The following is a 21,513-nucleotide window of genomic DNA, read 5'->3' on the forward strand; positions in this document are numbered from 1 at the left end:
TAACCCCTAGACCGCCCTGGTGGTGCCTAACCCTAACCACCCCCCTGGTGGTGTATATTGTACTGCAACCATACCTAACCCTACTCTCATACAGAACTCTCCCTGTACCTATCCCTAAGCCCTAGACCCCCCTGGTGGTGCCTAACCCTAACCACCCCCCTGGTGGTGTATATTGTACTGTAACTATACCTAACCCTACTCTCACACAGAACCCTCCCTGTACCTATCCCTAACCCCTAGACCCCCCCTGGTGGTGCCTAACCCTAACCACCCCCCTGTGGTGCCTAACCCTAACCACCCCCTGGTGGTGCCTAACCCTAAGACCCCCCTGGTGGTACCTAACCCTAAGACCCCCTGGTGGTGCCTAACCCTAACCACCCCCCTGGTGGTGCCTAACCCTAACCACCCCCCTGGCGGTGCCTAACCCTAAGACCTCCCTGGCTGTGCCTAACCACCCCCCTGGTGGTGCCTAACCCTAAGACCCCCTGTGGTGCCTAACCCTAATACCCCCCCTGGGGGTGCCAAACCCTAAGACCCCCCTGGCGGTGCCTAACCCTAACCACCCCCCTGGTGGTGCCTAACCCTAACCACCCCCTGGTGGTGCCTAACACTAACCATCCCCCTGGTGGTGCCTAACCCTAACCATCCCCACTGCACAAACACCCGTACACACATATAAACAATAATATATTTAATCCTTAAAATACTTCACTATAAATAACATAAATAGAATAATTTATACAGTTGTAATAGAATAAATAGCCTTAAAATCACGTACACATTAATATAAATAGAAAAAGGTATATATTCACGTATGCATTAGAATTCTTAAAATAACGGTAATATTAAAAACGATATATTAGTAAGTTAATAAAACTATAATCGACGCATTATAAGTGTGAAAAACAAAGTTAATACCAAAAGTGATGTATTTCCAATAGAACAACGTTGAAAACCATATTTAAGCATTATACGTATGAAAACAAATTTTAAATGTCAAAATAAGTGTAAACGAAAATTTACTTGTTACAGTCCTATAAGCAAATTTTTAAAAACGGGAAAATAATTAAAAAAGATCCTATAAGCGAAATTTAATAACGGAAAATAAGTATAATACAAAGTCAAAACAAACTTGTAAACGATATTTGTTATAAACCTTATTCTGTAAACGAAAACTTTTGTTAACACGATCCCTGCAACCGCTTTTATGTAAACGAATTTTAAGTGACAAAATAAGTGTAAACCAAAATTTACTTGTTACAGTCCTGTAAGCGAAATTTTAAAACAGGAAAATACGTAAAAGCTCCTATAAGCGAAATTTAAAGACGAAAAATAAGTATAACACAAAGTCAAAACGAACTTGTAAACGATATTTGTTTTAAACCTTATTCTGTAAATGAAAACTTTTGTTAACACGATCCCTGCAACCGCTATTTTTTGGGCGCCCTTTTTTCCTGTCGGGCGCCCAATAGCCGATATATGGCATTGCAGTCAATGGCGGCGCCCTTTTTGTCCGCTAGCCATGTGCGCCCCTTTTTACTGGCCCGCTGACACCCAGCCATAAGTTCACACTCTAGCCATTAAAGTGCTGTAAAGAAGGCGGACCCAGGTACAAAAATTCTCCCCAAGTCCAAACCTGGCAAGGACTGCCTAAAGGTATGACTACTTCACAGTATCAAATGCTTTTGATCGATCCGGGTGAGCTAGGGATAGTATAGTGCTATTTATTCTCATAGCCAAAAGTTTAGCTAGGATCTTAATATCCGTAGTAAGAGGCGACATAGGCCTATAGGGATTGAAGCAGGAGAGGTCCTTGCCAGGTTTTAGGAAGCACCACAATTAGAGTCTTGCACATGGATCCAGGTAGTTTACCTTTATCAAATGCATCAGAGAGTGTCTGCAGCAAAAGTGGCGCAAGGGAAATAACACACGGTTTATTTCCACAGGTCTTGTGACTGTGTTAACCTGGACAATCCTTTATATGCGTAATGACGGGAGGGGATGACGAGTACAAGTGGGAAGTACGAGCCAGAAGAGTTCCCACCTTTTCCCCTGTTCATAGAAAGACTAATTAGAAAAGAAATGTTAGCTTTTTGTGATTTCTTCTATAAGCAATGTGTGTTGTCTTTGAGCTCTATGTAGAGTGCTAAGTTTCTCTGTAATGGGTTGGAGGATATGTTTGGCATCAGCCAGATGTATTTGGGCTGTTAAAGTTTCTCTCCTTCTCTTAAGAGTCACCTTTGCATTTTGTTACTGCACTAATTAATTCCCCATGCAAGTAGGTGTTAAAGGTCTCCTAAACCAGAAGGACATCCTCCTCATCTCTATGAGTATAAATAGTCACCAATATGCTTTTCAATATCATCATGTGAAGTAAACAAATCCAGCCTAAAGAGATTACATTTCCAGAAATGAGCTGGAAATGAGCCAGGTTACTGTAAAGGAGATAGGAGGAGTGGTCCAAAACTAGTTGGAACAGGATAGTGACACCTTGTGTAACGTTATGCTGGGAATACACGGTTCGTTTTTGCCTTCGTTTAAACCTTCGTTTCGATTGTGCCTTTTGTCCTTTTCGATCCCGAAATAATCGGTCATACGGTTAATATCACCACCCACGGTTTCGTTTTTTTTTTCGATTCTGATGGTTTCGTTTTTCCAATGATCGAAGGCTGCAAAGAAACGAAACGAAAATCCCTTTTTACAGGGACGGACTAGCATAAACGAATATATAATCGATCTGAACAGCCATCAAGCCTACCAATGGCTCGATTAGATGGATAAAGAGAGATAATATCAAACATGTTCGATCACTAGTCGTTCGTTTTTGGGGTCTATTAATCGAAACTATAATGAGATTATGACTATTTTCACATACGTTTTCAACACTCGATTCGTTTACCGAACGAATCGAAGGTTTAAACGAAGGCAAAAACGAACCGTGTATTCCCAGCATTAAGGACCTCAGGGGACAAAAAGAAATAATATAGCCTGAGACAGAGAAACATGTATATGCTTGGGTACTACCGTGAAAGTGCCTCCATAAATCTTTGAGCTGTATTTCTGCCATAAGAAATGTGATTGGTTACCCAGATGGGGAGGATTCTTTCCAGTGCCTGGGTATCAGACAGTATCAGTATCAGACAGTATTGAAGCTCCCCATCAATACTGAGGGAGCATTAGGGTGGTTACAAATAAATGGGACATCTTCCGTAATAACGCTAACATTGTATGGCGGTGGTATATAGAAAGCTAATAACACCAGCGGTACCCTCTTAAGTGCGCAGTGCAGGAATATACAAAGTAGAGAGTGAACAGTTGCCCTGGAACGAAAAAATACATAGACACTGAGAGCCCAAATGGTGCAGTATGTCACAAATGATAGGCGAAGCAAAACAATCTAAGCATAGTATACTCACAAAGAGAGGGTGCAAAGGAGCGACCAACCACTGCAGGCAGGTGGAGATCAATAAAACAGACTCCACTCGGAGGTCCAGGCTAGCTGGAGATGGTCACACTTTTTGATAAAAAGGCCCTAGGGGCTTGTAAATGGGGTCCAAGGATATCCCCTACCCTGAGCCGGGGGTATAAAACAAACAACAATAAAATAAATAAAGTTTGAGGTGGCTTAACTCAATTAAGGTAATGAGGTGGCTTGCGGTGGCTTACCTCAATGAAGACAAATTCATATAGAAATGAACTTTAATAGCACTGGCATTGCGTTCTGTGGGTCCCTGCCCACTTCCTCAGGCCAAATCAAGTGCCTCACTGTGTTAAGAGCCAAGATTCAGAGTCAGTGCTATTGAAGTTCATTTTTATATGAATTTGTCTTCATTGAGATAAGCCACCTCAAACGTTATTTATTTTATTGTTTTTAATTCATGTTATTATTTTCTGGGTGCAGGGATCCAGGGATCCTTATAACATGGATGTGCAGCAGAGAAAGTCATGAGCTACCAGTTATGCTTCCCTTCTGGTACAGTCAAGATTCCAGGCAATGGATGAACCCCTCTGGGTCAGTAAAGAAATGCGTGCAATCATCTGCCACCACTCTCAAGCAAGTAGGGTACAGCATGGCATAAGGAAGCATGCTATCACGGAGCCTTCATTTCACTGTGACAAATTTGATGCACTGCCGCTGCCCCTCCAGGTGTGAGTAGAAAGACAGGCCTGTGTTCTCAAATTGTATTGCTCCTTTTAATCTTGCAGCTCAAAGCACCACATCCCTATCTCTATAAGTAAGAAATGTAAATATGAAAGTGCGTGGAGGACTGCCGAGCTTAGGAATTTTGGGAGCGATACGGTGAGCCCTCTCAACAGTAAATACTGAGGAAAAGCAGTCCCGGCCAAATGTATCATTCAGGAATCTTTCAATAAATTTTGCAGGTTTATCACCTTCTGCCTTCTCTGGCAGTCCCACAAGGGGTACGTCTGACCGCCTATCACGGTTTTCCACGTCTTCCTGACTGTCTTTCAGGCTCTTAATCTTCTGTTGCATGGGGGTGGATCTATGCTCTATAGGCCTCACCTGGCTGCCAGAAATCCTATGGGGTCTTCTGTGTCACGTCTCACTAATGCATGTCCACAGCATTTGTATGTCTGCTCTCAGGAGGGAGACATCCAATCTCACCTCCTCCAGTTTTGCTGTAATGATAGACTCGTTTGGCAGCTCGCTATGCCCACCAGGAGCTGCTGCCACAAGATTTGCAGTGTCTCCTCGCCTGACTGATCTTGTTGTTGTCACTCTGATATTTCTTCAGCTTTGCAGCTGTCTCCCTTTGTGTGATTTAGGCTCCACAGAAGCCACCTCGCAGGACAGGTGCTCGTTACGGGCATAATCTAGGTGGACAAGCAGGGTATTGGCACTAGCAAAAGGGGTATTCAGGACACGAAGCAGGAGCTCAGCTAACACATGGCCTCACTGCATGGACTTCCGGCCATGCCCCTGAGTTGTCATTATTAGTAGAGGTGAACAGGGGTCAGTCTTCACATATGTTTGCATGTTTTGCCACAATGTGCCAGAGTAATACAGATGCATAGTCCTTTTAGGCTGGCTCTTGGTATGTCCTTATCCCTTTGGTTTTTAAAAGTTTTGCTTCCAGAATGAACATATCTCTCTATTCCAAGTAAAAATATACCATAAAATCAAAACTTTATCAATATTTGATATGTGGAAGAATACATTTTGGTGCTTACCGTGTTGACGTGATAGTAGAAGGCAGTAAAGATCACAGTAGATCTAATGGGCAATAACCTTATACTTTAACTCACATCCCACTTCATTATTTAATGTGTTCCTGCTAAGAGGCAAGAATTTATTGGAGTAATTATACAGTATATGCCTATAAAAGGACTCTCGAGGTGAAAAAAATGGGTACCTCGGCGCAGCTCCGGTGCTCCCTGCTAGTGTTGTCTGGATCATGAACGAATCGTTCATTTGATCCGGATTTTTTTTGTGAGTCGAATCATCTGGATCATCACAATGAACGATTCGGTTCACAGTGGATGTGTGGAAGAAACAGGAACTGCAGCTTCTGCTAAGCTGTGAAGAGTTAGAGAGTCTCGGGAGTGAGAGAAGCAACTCCTCCCAGCTCACTGAGGGTGAGGGATCATATTACAGCAGCATAAGCAGCAGCTCTTTGGTTACAAAGTTAATAACTCCCAGTCTGACACGCCCACTATCACTGCTGGCCATGTGTCCTCACACAGCCACTATCACTGAGGACCATGTGTACTCACACACTCACTATCACTGCTGGCAAGGTGAGAGGTGAGAGTTGCCTGGCAGCCCTACTGACCCTGTGTCTCTAATACTTTTAGTCATAGACCCTGAACAAGCATGCAGCAGATCAGGTACTCCGACTCAGGTTTTATTGATTTTGCCATATGCTTGTTCCTAGGTTTTGACTCAGACACTAGAGCTGGGCCGAACGGTTCGCCCGCGAACGGTTCCAGGCGAACTTCGGGTGGTTCGCTTTCGCCGGCGAAGGCAAACTTTTTCGGAAGTTCGGTTTGCCCCCATAATGCTCCATTATGGTCAGCTTTGACCCTCTACAGTCTACATCACAGTCAGCAGGCACATTGTCGCCAATCAGACTACACTCACTCCTGGAGCCCCACCCCCCCTTAGAAAAGGCAAGGTTCTCCAGCCGTTTTACTCACTCGTCTGCCTACAGTAATTAGTCAAGGGACAGCTGCTGACAGACTCTGCTAGGGAAAGCTTAGTTAGGCTCTTGTAGGCATGTTAGCTTGCTCCTGGCTGATTCTTATTCCTTATATACTGTAGCACCCCACAACAGCCTTCCCTCCTTCGGAGGAGGAGGATCTTGTCGTCCAGGGATTTGTAGGATATCAAAAGCACGCTCACATACATTGGCCAGGAATCGAACCTAGGTCAACTGCTTGGAGGGCAGATATGCTCTCCACTATACCACCAACACTACAGGCTGAAGCCAGCCTAGCTGGCCTGGAAAAGCTAGGTAGCCATGCAACCATTCCTGCTAACCTAAAGCTTACTTGTGTCTTACAACACATTGGCTTAAGACTTTACCAAATCCAATGCTCCAATATGGGGAAGCTTCTCTGTTTGCTGTTTTTTTTGTTTGTTTTGTTTTGTTTTTAAGTGTGGTGTCACAGTTCACTTATCTCTTCAACTACAAGAAAGGCCCAGGAGTAGTCTTAGCTACCGTAATATCTATGTTACGGCAGGGCCCTTATTACACTTTCTCTTACAGGGCTTTGGAAACCGTTTTGCCCATGCGATAAAGCGAGGTGCAAAAATGAAATCATGCCTAGCAGGGGATGGTTTCGATCCATCAACCTCTGGGCTATGGGCCCAGCACACTTCCACTGCGCCACTCTGCAGTCTGCTTACATTTGTGTACAATCTTCAAGTTTAAGAAGGGTACATTAGTTTAAATAGTTCGGTCCATCTCTATCAGACACTACTTATGCCAGATGATCAGCAGGGCTGCCAGGCAACTGGCATGGTTTACAAGGAAATAAATATGGCAGCTTCCATATCCTTCTCACCTCAGGTTCCCTTTAAAGGAGAAACCAAAAACAAAAGAAAGCAGAAGGTTGGCACTACAGCGGTTATAACATTGACTGCTCAGCTTCAAGGACATGCAGTGTGCACAGGAGGATTAAAGATGCACCTCTTCTCTAAAACCTCTTCAGCGTGCTCAAGCTAGGACATCAAGCAGTAAGCAAATGAGGGAAGCAAGAAAGCTGGCACTGCTGCAAGTGTTCAATTTATTGTAGCATATATAAAGTGCATACCTGCAACATCTTGCGTAATGCATAAAACAAGCACATACCCTTTGTGAAAGGAGGCGTGGGTGGTGGTGGGTGCTGGGCACAGGATGCCTGACGGCCGTTTCGCGCTGGTTAGCGCTTCTACGGAGGCTTCAACATTATGGGCAAAGGCTCTTGGTTTAATACCCCAGAGCCGGCTTGTAGCGTTTACTTCCGGTGGCAGCGCTGCCCATATTTCCGCGTCACGTGTGCGTACGTATTGACGCCTTGCGTCAACGTACACCACACGCGTACGTAATTCCGCATGATGCCTGTAATGTACGCATGTCAAATGGATACATGCGTACTGCATTATTATGCTTATGGCGCATGCGTAAAAAATGGTCGCGTGTGGGGAGAAAGAAACTCCCCCTAGCGGCCAAATTTAAGTAAGGCCAAACTCAGACATACCTACACCTTGGGTGAAGAAAGAAAAAAGAGGAAAAGGGGGGGGGGGGGGAGAAAGGGAGGAAAGAAACAGGAGGAGATGCTAAGAAAAAGGTAGTGGACATAGTAAAGGTCCTGAAAAAGTGAGACAGAGTGGGTAACCCTTAGTGTCAGTATGGTTGAATCGTGCCCCACAAAAATGCAAATTACTGCTATTGGGGGCACAAAAAGCTTATCAAAAACTTCATTAATGTGCAAAACGGGCAAAATTGTGTGGGAAAGTAAAATTGCCTACAGCCCCCGGCTGCCATCTGACTACACGATTTGAAATGGCCACACCTATGGTTACCCCGAGGGCCTCCTTCACGTAACCAATCACTTCCACTTGCTGTTTTAAACTCACTTCTGCTCACTAGTGAGCCTATTGTAGATGATCTTCTGAAAGAAAATAGTGGTCTTTCAGTCACTAAAGGCTTCAAGATGGGATCCCTAGTCAGGATATCCCAGTTCCTTTGGATTACTTTTTTTATGTGGTCTGCCATATTGGTATCCAAAGGAGAAGGGAGTTCTTCGCTGTACAGGAAGGTTTGTTGGTTTCCTCTTTAAGAGGTCTGATCTCGTTTTGTAATTGCTTTTGACGTAGGCCTCTTGGATGTCCTGTTCCTTGTAACCTCTAGCCAACAACCTCACTCCCAGTTCCTCAGACTGTTGGCGGAAATCCGCGTCATTCGCATTGTTGCAGCGCAATCTGAGGAACTAGGAGTAGGGCAGGGTCCAGGCCACGTGGGCGGGGTGGAAACTCGATTTATGTAATAAAGCATTGCCTGCTGTGGGTTTGCGATAACCCTTAGATATTAACCTAACCTCACTAATTATCAATTCAAGGTCAAGAAAGGCAATTCTTTCTGGATGAAGGACGGCTGTAAAAGCCATGTTAACAAAGTTACAATTAATGTAGGATAAAAAACTAAAAAAGGATTCACGAGTCCCGGACCAAAGCACCAAAATGTCGTCCACGTACCTGGACCACATCCTGAGGTCCGCCCTATGTGGATTATCCTCTGAGTGTATAAAAAGTTCTTCCCACCATGCTAGGAAGATGTTGGCATAAGTGCAGGAGACCGCCGTCCCCATGGCAGTCCCCGACACCTGCCAATACCATTTCCTGTCAAAAAGAAATGCATTGTGGGTCAATACAAACAGAAGGCAATCACAGATAAAGTCTTTACATGTTGTAGTTTTGTCAGTTTTATCCAAAAAATGTCTAACGGCTATAATGCCTAATTTGTGGGGTATACGGCTGTAAAGACTTTCGACATCAATATAGTAGCTAACAAGTCACCAGTGTGCCATTTTAAGCCCTCAAGGCCCCTAAGCACGTCCATAGTATCCCAGAGCTGGGAAGGTATTTCCTCCAGGAGGGGTCTCAGGACGGGGTCCAGATACCTGGACAACCTCTCCGTGGTCGACCCCATGCCTGAAACAATAGGGCGACCAGGAGGGTTGGTCCGGGACTTGTGAACCTTGGGTATATGATACCAAATGGGCGTAGTTGGGTGGGAAGGGATGAGCTCCGTGGTGCAAGACAACATCAAGGAACGCAAATTAAGAAAATTTCAAAGAGACAAGGAGGACTACACCCTCAAAAGATTATTTTCCTGGCAAAGAGGAGTCAGACGGGGAATACCCAGGAAGGGTAAAGGTCATTGGACGACTGACACTGAATCCAGTGAGGACGAAATCAAGCCAATCAACCCATCTGACCCCAATACGAATAAACCAGACCGCCCTTTAGGTGGCGCACAAGGAGGGGGAGGAGCAAGACCAAAACAAAAAAGGAAAGGAAAGCATCTGTCCTGGGAGGACAAGAAGCCCCCGAGGGACCCAAAGCGGAAAAGGCATTACATTTAATGGGGGGAACCCCGGAACCATTGGAAATCCTAAATCTTTCCGAACAGGACCTTCCTGAAGGCACGGTATCCCTACTTTAAAAAGGCTTAAACTTTGCATTAAGTACCAACTTTGACTTTCCAAAATTTAAAGTTGACCTCTACAAGAACATTAGACGTCTACACTTCGCCAAGCAGGACCTGGCAGTTGCCAGGTCGGAAAATATGGGCTGGGGCAACTCGCAAGTGGATCCATTGGGTTTCAGCCCTCAGTTCGTGTGGGACGAGCAAGATCTTAAAAATCTTGAACTTCTATGTGAATTAGAAGACAATGCAATGAGTGCAAATGATCAGAACGAGGCTCTACCACCTAAATTCAAACCTTGTAGATCGATAGCACCATTTCCGGTGCAACCAGGATCTAGCTTGGATATTTTTCAAAAAGTGGTTGAACGTGAACTGAAGGCCGAAATATATCCAAAGATAACAGACAACATCACAACCAAAGAGAAACATGCTTTGAAGTGGCTACGATCTAGACCAGATTTGCAGATTAAAAGAGCTGATAAAGACGGAATAATTGTTGTCATGTCTACAAAACAATATCATGAGGAAGCTCTAAGGCAGTTGAAGGATGGGACAACTTATCAACCACTGTCCAGAGATCCTACCAACCATTTCTTAGACCAACTAAGATCCCTTTTAAGGAAAGGAGTAGAGATAGGAGCCCTTTCTCCATCCCTGGTGAGCGGCCTCATCCCTTCCCACCCATCTAAGCCCATTTGGTATTATATACCCAAGGTTCACAAGTCCCGGACCAACCCTCCGGGTCGCCCCATTGTTTCAGGCATGGGGTCGACCACGGAGAGGTTGTCCAGGTATCTGGACCACGTCCTGAGACCCCTCCTGGAGGAAATACCTTCCCAGCTCTGGGATACTATGGACGTGCTTAGGGGCCTTGAGGGCTTAAAATGACACACTGGTGACTTGTTAGCTACTACTGACGTTGAAAGTCTTTACAGCCTTATACCCCACAAATTAGGCATTATAGCCGTTAGACATTTTTTGGATAAAACTGACAAAACTACGACATGTAAAGACTTTATCTGTGATTGCCTTCTGTTTGTATTGACCCACAATGCATTTCTTTTTGACAGGAAATGGTATTGGCAGGTGTAGGGGACTGCCATGGGGACGGTGGTCTCCTGCACTTATGCCAACATCTTCCTAGCATGGTGGGAAGAACTTTTTATACACTCAGAGGATAATCCACATAGGGCGGACCTCAGGATGTGGTCCAGGTACGTGGACGACATTTTGGTGTTTTGGTCCGGGACTCGTGAATCCTTTTTTAGTTTTTTATCCTACATTAATTGTAACTTTGTTAACATGGCTTTTACAGCCGTCCTTCATCCAGAAAGAATTGCCTTTCTTGACCTTGAATTGATAATTAGTGAGGTTAGGTTAATATCTAAGGGTTATCGCAAACCCACAGCAGGCAATGCTTTATTGCATAAATCGAGTTTCCACCCCGCACACGAGGCCCAGCCCCTGCCCTACTCCCAGTTCCTCAGATTGCGCCAAAACAATGCGAATGACGCGGATTTCCGCCAAAAGTCTGAGGAACTGGGAGTGAGGTTGTTGGCTAGAGGTTACAAGGAACAGGACATCCAAGAGGCCTACGTCAAAAGCAATTACAAAACAAGATCAGACCTCTTAAAGAGAAAACCAACAAACCTTCCTGTACAGCGAAGAACTCCCTTCTCCTTTGGCTATACCAATATGGCAGACCACATAAAGAAAGTAATCCAAAGGAACTGGGATATCCTGACTAGGGATCCCATCTTGAAGCCTTTAGTGACTGAAGGACCACTATTTTCTTTCAGAAGATCACCTACAATAGGCTCACTAGTGAGCAGAAGTGAGTATAAAACAGCAAGTGGAAGTGATTGGTTACGTGAAGGAGGCCCTCGGGGTAACCATAGGTGTGGCCATTGCAAATCGTGTAGTCAGATGGCAGTGGGTTGCCAATTTCATATTGGCCCACTTAGACGTAATGTGCGTTCTTTTTTTACTTGTCAAACACGATTTGTTATCTACACAATTTGGTGCCCCTGCGGAAGGTTTTATATATGGTGGAAACCACGAGATCAATTAATGAATGATTTAGAGAACATTATAACTCCCTAAAATCAGGAAAAGGCTCCCCCAGAGTAATACAACATATGAGAGAAAGCCATGGAAATGATCCCACGAAGTTGAAATTAGCAGGAATTATCCATGTCCCACCACTGTCTAGGGGTGGAGACAGGGAGAACCGATTAAAAAGAGAAGAAGCAATGTTGATTTTGCAATCGGAAGCTATGGGACCTTTGGGTCTTAACAACCATACAGATTTATCATGTTTCCTTGACCCTTGAGGCCACACCTTCCTTCCCCATCTTTGGATTTTCCTACTTGTCTAGTTTGATGTTTGTCTAATGTCTTACATGTTATCTGTGACCACTTTTACTGTCAAATATGTGGAGAATGGCACTATCGCCAGTGGCTGGTCCACCTTCTCCTTCCCTCTATCCATGTTTTGCTCGCCCCCATGGCGGAAACCCGCCGGGGCTGTGGGCAATTTTACTTCCCCACACAATTTTGTTTCCCATTTTTTCTCCCCCCGTTTTGCACATTAATGAAGTTTTTGATAAGCTTTTTGTGCCCCCAATAGCAGTAACTTGCGTTTTTGTGGGGCACGATTCAACCATACTGACACTAAGGGTTACCCACTCTGTCTCACTTTGTCAGGACTTCCTGATCATCTACCTTTACTATGTCCACTACCTTTTTCTTAGCATCTCCTCCTGTTTCTTTCCCTTCTTTCCTCCCTTTCTTCCCCCCCCCCCCCCCCCTTTCCTCTTTTTTCTTCTTTCACCCAAGGTGTAGGTATGTCTGAGTTGGGCCTTACTTAAATTTTGCCGCTAGGGGGAGTTTCTTTCTCCCCACACACGACCATTTTTTATGCATGCGCCATAAGCATAATAATCCAGTATGCATGTATCCATTTGACATGCGTACGTTACAGGCGTCATGCGGAACTACGTACGCGTGTGGTGTACGTTGACACAAGGCGTCAATACGTACGCACACGTGACGCGGAAATATGGGCGGTGCTGCCACTGGAAGTAAATGCTACAAGCCGGCTCTGGAGGGTATTAAACCAAGAGCCTTTGCCCATAATGTTGCAGCCTCCGTAGAAGCGCTAACCAGCGTGAAACGGCCGTCAGGCATCCTGTGCCCAGCACCCACCACCACCCACGCCTCCTCTCTCAAAGGGTATGTGCTTGTTTTATGCATTGCGCAAGATGTTGCACGTATGCTACAATAAATTGAACACTTGCAGCAGTGCCAGCTTTCCTGCTTCCCTCATTTGCTTATCCCTTTAAAGGAGTACTGTGGTTTTTTAAAAAAAGAAAATCAGACACTTACCTGGGGCTTCTACCAGCCACCTGAAGACATCAACTCCCGCACCGTCCCTGCAGGATCTTGCGTTTGCCGCCACCGGTCATGGTGTCATTATCACTGCGGCTGCGCGGCTGGGACCGTGCATGTCTTCGCTTCCGATTGCGTCATCGAGAGCTTACTGCGCAGGAGCAGTTCGAGAAAGCTTTGTACTGCGCAGTAAGTCCTGATGACATGATCATAAATGAGGACACACGCGGCCCTGGCTATGCAGCCACAGTGATATTCATCTAGTTACACGAATAATGACACCGTGACCGGCGTCGGGGAATGGAAGATCCTGCAGGGACGGCACGGGACTTAATGTCTTCAAGGGGCCGGTAGATGCCCCAAGTAAGTATCCGTTTTTCTTTTTAAAAAACCCCACAGTACTCCTTTAAAGAGAAACTCCAGTGAAAATAAAGTAATAAAAAAAGTGCTTCATTTTTACAATAATTATGTATAAATGATTTAGTCAGTGTTTGCCCATTGTAAAATATTTTAAATCCCTGATTTATATTCTGACATTTATTACATGGCGACATTTTTACTGCTGGCAAGTGATGTAGCTGCTGCTTGCTGTTTTGGCAGTTGAAAACAGCTGTAAACAGCTATTTCCCACAATGCAACAGGGTTCACAGACAGGAAACTGCCAGAAGTACCTTGGTACTCAGAGCTTCTTGTGGGAGGTGTTTCACCACAATATCAGTCATACAGCGCCCCCTAAAGGTCTTTTTGTGAAAAGGAATAGATTTCTCATGTAAAAGGGGGTATCAGCTACTGATTGGGATAAAGTTCAATTCTTGGTCAGATTTTCTCTTTAATAGATCCTGTGTGTTGCTGTGCTGCATACACACCTCTTCCTTTGGTTGTAAATAAATAAAGCTCAGATTTACAGAATACTCAGCATGCTCAGGGAGAATCAGATGGGCAGGCCATACAATGTTAACTCTTAAAGAGACTCTGAAGCGACATTAAAAATTACTTTTTAACTTATAATCAACATGGGCATGTTTGCCCCTGCTAAACCGCCGCTATTCCGCGGCTGAACGAGAGGTCTTTACCCCCAACTGGTCGTAGATTTTGCTGCTCATGGAGGCAGAGCTAATGGCTGTAGCTCTGCCTCCATGCGCGTCGATCAGCGCGGTTCTCCGCCTCTCCCCCGCCCCTCTCAGTGAAGGAAGACTGAGAGGGGTGGGGGAGAGGCAGTGATCAGCGCTGATAGACGCGCTGAGAGGCAGGGTTGTGGCCATTAGCCCTGACTCAACAGGAAGCACTGCCCGGGAAGAACGGAGGGGATTTGGTGGTAAAGACCCCTCGTTCAGCCGCAGGATAGCAGCGTTTTAGCAGGGGCAAACATGCCCATGTTGATTATAACATAATAAGTGATTTTTAATGTAGCTTATCATCCTGCATGAGTCTACATATCATGTTTTAAAACAGAACTAAAAGTAAAAGATATCAGTGAAGTTGACACATAGCTTGCTATACTAGCAGCCAAGCTTGAACAGAATGTGCAGTGCATGGAAAGTCCTGTCCTGCTAGTCATTTCACCTCAGTCTGCTTCCCTAATAAAACGATTCAAATGATTTGGTTCAAAGATCCATATCTTTTCAATGATCCGATTTGAATCATCCGAATCCTTGAAAAGATCCGGACTTCCCATCTCTACTCCCTGCTGTCCCGTTGGCTGCCCATAAAGACCCCACATCTGCACATGCACGGGCACGTGAGAACGTGTCCACATCATCAGGCACATACTGACATTGGCACTCGTAAAGCTTCTGCGCATGTGCAGGTGCGTGCGGCCGGTCGCATGTGAGCGCGTACACGTCACCGGCCATGTACAGCGCCTGCAGTCTTCAAGCTTTGCGGGTGGCCATGGGGGCAGCGGGGAGCACCTGAACTGGGGCGAGGGATTCAGAAGACATCTAGAGGCTGGAAGAAGCCCCAGGTAAGTAAAGATTGCTTTTTTTTCACCTCACGAGTCCTGTTTAGCTGACAAAGCTGAGTTTGACCTCCAGAACATATTATTTTGTTGTGGCTTGAAAATATAATTAATTTTACTGACCAGTGCTGTCATCAACATTCTTTTTTGTTTAAGTAGGCAGTTGAACTGGTCAAGGCTAAAAGGAATTAGCAGTTGTATTTAATTTAAAAAATAAATAAAAGCATCACTTGCAGAAAACATAGTTCAAACAAAAAGCCATCCAGTGCCCAACATTTGCAGCAATTTTCTTACAAGAACGTAACTCTACACTTGCCTTACCTTGATGTACATGGGAGGTCCCTTCCAATGCTGTATGAATATAAGACCGAGCTTTGTATCTCCAAGAACAGGCTGACACTGTATATGTCTACAGCCTGACTCTGCACTGGTACAAGAAAAGGTAAGGAAATGTCTTCTGTATAGTTTTCACTTTAATGCTTTAAGAGAAAGCAGAAAGGCATATAATATTGTTATTATTATTATAATTATTCCTTTGTATTTTACTTTTTTATAAAGCATCAATAAGATATTACACAGAGATACGTTATTAATTTCACAGTCAGCTAACATTACTACCATTCTTGCCCTACACATTTTACTGTGCTTGTAGCTTATGCTCAGAGTACAGGCAATAGTTCATCATTTTGTTTTCTCCTAGGTGATATTTTCACACTTTATCAATAAATTGCATCTTAAGCCACCGGCAGTAAGCAAGAAAATACTCAAATTATTCTGACAGTATTTCTTCTCCTACTTTTTGGTACTTTTTCAACTGCACAGTGCTGAAAAGTTATTTTAAAGAGAAGATACAAAAAAAATTGTCCTCCGAGTAAATTGTATGAGGACCAATTTATGTAAAGACCAGAAGCAAGGACCCATATGCAGTTCACTTTTTCTCCTAAGTTTTCTCCCAAGTGATATTTCCACACCTTAGCAATAAAATGCTTTTTTAGCCACCAGTAAGCAAGAAAATACTCTAAATGATTTTTACAGTCCTTGCTCACCTACTTTTTAGTAGTTTTTCAATTCTCCCAGGAGGAAACTTAAGAGAAAAATGTAATTGCATATGGTCCAAAGTGTGTTTAGTGAGGAGTTCTTTCTACTGATTAAATAATACTACATAACATCTAAATTGGCCATACACAATATAATCAAATTTATAGATTTTTCCAATTTTTTGGTTTATTAAAATAATCGAATAGATATTCATTTAATACAGATAAAAAACAAACAAAAGTGAGTGCATTTAACACAGCATACAAATTGCATTAACACAGCATACAGTACAAAATTGCATAAAGACTTTGATGGACCAAAAAAAAAAAAACATCTTTGTACTCTCTCAAACCACCAACATGAAACTATCTAATGAGACCCTGAAATAAGTGTCCTGCTGCAACAGACAGTGAGTTCAAAACTGTTCATGCAAATTCAACTGGAACTTCATATCCTGCAAGAGTAAAATTTGCAGCTGGTTCCTCCTCAGAGCACAATAAACACACAGTAATGGTTGTAGTAGCCAGAGTTGGACTCTTCTCAGCACTTTCTTGTGACCAATCTTTCACTGCAGGATGGGTGAGAACTTTCCAATATACTGTATACAAACTCCCTGTCTGCGCTTGGACAAGAGGTAGTATGCTGCAATTGTTGTAACAAGTGGTTTCGCATTGCATCAGTGCTTAAAATTCATGAGACGGGTGGCTGTGATTGGGCCACATCTGTCTTGCCATTTTGGATACATTTCCTGCTCTTGCATTTCCTAACCATTTTGATTCTATTTAGATGGAGGGCTGCAAATGGGGCGTTACCCAGAATGCTGCATAACTGATACTGGTCGTTTGCATATTCAATAGAATTCATGCTGAAATCTATCTGTGTACAGACCAGTCTGTGATAGAATTCAATCTCTCTCAGATCAGGTTTCATCTGTGAGGGATCTATCTAATGGTTGAATCTGGTGGCCATCTATTAGTGTATGCTGGGAATACACAATGAGATTTCTCAGCAGATTTACTGTCCGATCGATATTCCGATCGTTTTTCTGATCGATTTCCATTCAATACTATGAAAAATCAATCAGAAAAACAATCAAAAATAAGATCAGACATGTCGGAAATTATCTATCGAACCACCTACCTGCCAAAAAATCTCGTGGTGTATTCCCAGCATAAAAGTATTTATTCAATTTTTATCTCTGTAATTAATCATCTAATTCATCTTGAGTTAACTACCTATCTCTTATAATATATATGCAAGTTGTTACAATACATACATATCTGTATTTAAGGTATGTATGGAACCTTAGAGAGAGAAGAAAGAGAATGTGGGGCAGTGTAATCACCTTCCCTGACACTGCAACAACTAATCTCTTGCAAATTGTATGCATTTTGCATTCTGCGTGGAAATTGCCAACTATATGCATACATGTGTAGTTATCTCTTAACAGAGGCATTAAAAGGAGGGCAGTGTGACCATGTAGTCAGCTAAAAGATAGCACATCAGGTCAATATCTATATTTAGTCCACCTGGTCTCATCGTGCCCATATGGTAAATCTATCTAAAGGTGGGCACTAACGATGCAATTCGGCAAACAATTGTTTACAAACTTTTATTCGTATGAACGATCTGAAGTCATCATTCGAGACCGGATGAAACAGATGAAAATCTCCTAAATAATTTGATCAGATTAATCAAATCAATCCGATTTTTGGATCGATGCCAAGTATGATCAGATGAGTTTTTAGTCCATTAGAGGTCCCAATTGTTCATTTCTGATCATTCATATGGATAGTTGTTCCTAAATGATTGTTCAGCAAATTAAATCGTTAGTGGCCACCTTGAGAGGATTACATCCCCTCCAGTATGGTCTAATTTTCTCCAGTGCACAGAAAGTAGGATTGCAGTTGTGAGTACGCTTTAAGTGGGCAGATAGACCAAAGTCGATCATTTCGGTGCCTGGCGCTCATCGCGGAGCACCAAAGTGCGATCCGCTTGCAAGGGTAAATCAGGGATCTGTCGATCGACGGACTCCAAATTACATCTCCCTCCGAGTTGCTACAACTCGGAGGGGGAATAGTATTTAACACCGCTGGGGATTTGAGCAGCAGCAGCTCACCCTGCGCCCAGCTCACTGGCGACATTACAATATGTACGCAGATAGACCATGCCTCGTCAATCCATTGAGGTTTATTGCAAATATTCTCTGCCACAAATACCTTAAGGGCTCTAGTTATCCTGCAATCCACGTGGACAACTAATTAAATGCACTCCATGAGATGAGATTAATTGTTTAATATGAAATGTTTTACAATTATATGATGTAACCTGTTTTATCTGGTTTGATCTGGTTTTGCAGCACCCTATACATCTCTGACAGGGGAAAAACCTGGTGTCTGCTAGCCTTGAAAGTCGTCACCTTATTTCATTGCTGATTCCACACAGTTAGGTGCCAAGATACTTTATGGAGCCTTTCTATATATAATTTTGACCTGTGATGGAAGAATCGAGTCTGTACCTAGAATCCCCCAATACTTGCCAATGATGTTTTCAGCTTCTCCAAATGTTATATTATAGTCTAATATAAATGTTAAATCAACTTGATGGATTAGAAGAAGGTTTGGGTTTATCCTGAATAAGGACCCTACTGCCTGTTCTACGTACTTCCCTCCTAAGGTCCCGTGCTGTCCTGGTGAATGTGAGTCAAGGCTCAGGGGCAGTTACAATTACGGCATTTGGTATGAGAGATGAGTTTGATGCCCCATATATACATTGTAATTGGCGTTCCCTGAAATATTCATTAGAAATGTTTTTTTCTGATGATATTGAGAGTGAGACTGTGTAGCGCTAGTTCCCTGAATACATCCAAGGTAAAGTAAACAATAGCTGCTAGGTTGGATAAGAATTTCTGCTTGGAAGTATAAGGGTTCTGATGTCATAGCAGCACAAGAGTAACTTCTTGGTAAGTAGGAGTTTCATAAATTTAGTTAACTGAGGTTCATGCTAGAGCCTACTATAGATGCCAGAAAATGTTTAACTAGTGCATATGACAGAAACTGAGTGGGTGGAACAAGACAATTGTGTTGTAGGACAGAAAAGAAGAGGAAAGAGCCATCATGAGGTCAAGAACCGCTGCCAAATGTAGAGAGGAGGCCAAGCAAACAATATAGTAAAAAGTTTTTCTTTGCGCTGAAAACACCAGAACTCCCATGCCTAAATTCAGTTTGATTGGAAGCTAGAGGTTCTCTTTTAATATGGATGAAATGGTGGAATTGCACTAAAAATACCTTCTGATAGCTTAGTCTGTTACCCTTTTATGTAAGGGGACTTTTAGGACCATTGTAGCCCCTCACACACTCCAATGAGTTCTGGGTCACCATGAGCTTGCTGGTTAGTCTGTACCTCTCGGTGTTACAAACCCTACTCCATAGAGCCAAATTAATCCATGCCATGCACTGATGAGGATCAAACAATCCGAAACAGTCTGTATGCATGTTGGATTATTATGGCTCTGTACAAATTAACCACTTCACGCCCACAGTGCTAACACCCCCCCCCCCCCCCCCCAAAGACCAGGCCGTTTTCTGCAGTACTGGGCTGTGCAAGCTTTTCAGCCACCAACACAGCCCAGCTTAGGAGGCCAGCGATCGGACTCACCTCCTTTTTTAGTTTGTATTTTTTTTCTTTAGCCTCTACGAGGCTCTCTCTCCCTCCCTCACTCCTCCCTCCCCTTCCCTCCGGCATCTGATTTGGAACAGGACGGTGATCCGACCTGTTCTGCCTCTCATAGGCATCAGCCGATCTCGTACTGCACTGTGGCCCCCTGGCAGTGCTGTACGCATGTAAACAAAGGGGATTTCTTTCCTCTTACGCTTACAAGCAGCCTGCTAGCCGCGATCGGCGGCTAGCAGGCTATTCACGGAACTCCGTTCCGTGAAGTGGCAGGGAACGATCGCGCATGCGCGTGGCCGTTCCCTGGCAAACTGCAGCCCCAGGACTTGACGCCAATTGGCGTTAGGTGGTCCTGGGGCTGCCGCCGCGTTCACGCCCATTGGCGTAAGGCGGTCTTTAAGTAGTTAACAAGCTGACACATCATTGCATTCCAGAAATTCTTGAGGTGTGTTTAGCTTCTAAGGGCAACAATGGTTAATTTGCATATATTCAGCAGTGATGCCCTGGGAGACATCTCAAGCTCACTCCAACCTGAATTATCGCAAATTCTTTCTGTTTTAAGAAAGCAAACTTTTGTTTTTTTTTACCCGTTTATGCGAAACAAGCTTTCTGCAGTAAATATTTTGTTTGAAAATTTTGATGACATCACCAGAAGTCATTTGAGAGACTCAGTTTCAGGGTTTGCGGGTCATGCTTCTGATTCTTGGATTGCATTTTGTTGATGTTCAGAGTCTCAGACGTTTAGGTGACAGGCACACGGTGAACCTCTGTAGATTCAATAGCAGTGCAGTTGGTGGTCAATGTTTAGGCAGAAGATCAAGTACTTTAAAAGTTATTTATTTGACTTTGGCAGTCCATGAAGCACATGCAAAGATAAAACAAGCTCTACAATGTCTACACAAGTCCAGGAAAACATTTGTACCTATGGTGGGGCTTTAAATATTTTGCAGCATTTGAGGCTATATGTCACTCAACAACTCCTTTTGGATTAGCCATGTAAACTTTAAGACTAATTTAGCTTAACTGCTTGCCGAACGCTCCACACCGATTGGCGTGGACGCGGCGGCAGCCCCAGGACCGATCCACGCCAATTAGCGTGAACGGACTTTTCTGGGGATAGCAGGAGATCGCGCGCTGATGTGCGCACATCTCCACTTGGAAAGTGGAGCTCTGCCTTCATTCTCCCAGCGGCGATCGCCACTCGGAGATTGTTAGAAAGTAAAACCGCCATCTAATTACACCGTACAGCGCTGCGATCTAAGGCAGCGCTGTACTGGGGATAGCCGTGTGACACGGCTGTCCCCTCCATTGGCTCAGGGGTGATCCGCTGTCATAGGCTGAAGCCTATGACAGCCGATCACGGTGATTGGCTGGTGGGGGATGGGAGGGAGGGGGGAACAGATAAAGAATAAAAAAAATAGGGAAATGTATTAAAAAATAATGGCATAAATATTTATTAAAAAAAGGTGGTGGGGGGAGGAATCACTTGTGTGCTGAGTTGTGCGGCCCTGCAGCTGGGCCTTAAAGCTGCAGTGGCCATTTTAGTAAAAAAAAGACCTGGTCACTAGGGGGGTTTAACACCGCGGTCCTCACATGGTTAAAGAGGAACTGTTGTGAAAATCTTAAAATTTAAAACACACACAAATAAGAAGTACATTTCTTCCCGAGTGAAATGAGACTTACATTACTTTTCTCCTATGTTGTTGTCACTTACAATAAGTAGTAGAAATCTGACATTACCGACAGGTTGTGGGCTAGTGCATCTCTTCATAGGGAATTCTCAGCATGGCCTTTGTTCTT

General features: G+C 43.9%; 1 long non-coding RNA gene across 2 annotated transcripts in view; it reads right to left on the reverse strand.

The window, feature by feature from the left end:
* LOC137522554 (uncharacterized) overlaps positions 1-21,513 on the reverse strand; it is a 169,986-nt gene that overhangs the window by 19,534 nt on the left and 128,939 nt on the right. For both annotated transcript variants that reach the window (XR_011022332.1, XR_011022331.1), the window contains exons 3-4: positions 20,301-20,480; positions 15,325-15,482 (exon numbers count right to left, since the gene is read on the reverse strand). This is a non-coding gene — a long non-coding RNA (uncharacterized lncRNA). The remainder of the gene's footprint in view (positions 1-15,324; positions 15,483-20,300; positions 20,481-21,513) is intronic.

The sequence above is a fragment of the Hyperolius riggenbachi genome, chromosome 6, assembly GCF_040937935.1.
Source record: "Hyperolius riggenbachi isolate aHypRig1 chromosome 6, aHypRig1.pri, whole genome shotgun sequence".
Taxonomy (NCBI): Eukaryota; Metazoa; Chordata; class Amphibia; order Anura; family Hyperoliidae; genus Hyperolius; species Hyperolius riggenbachi.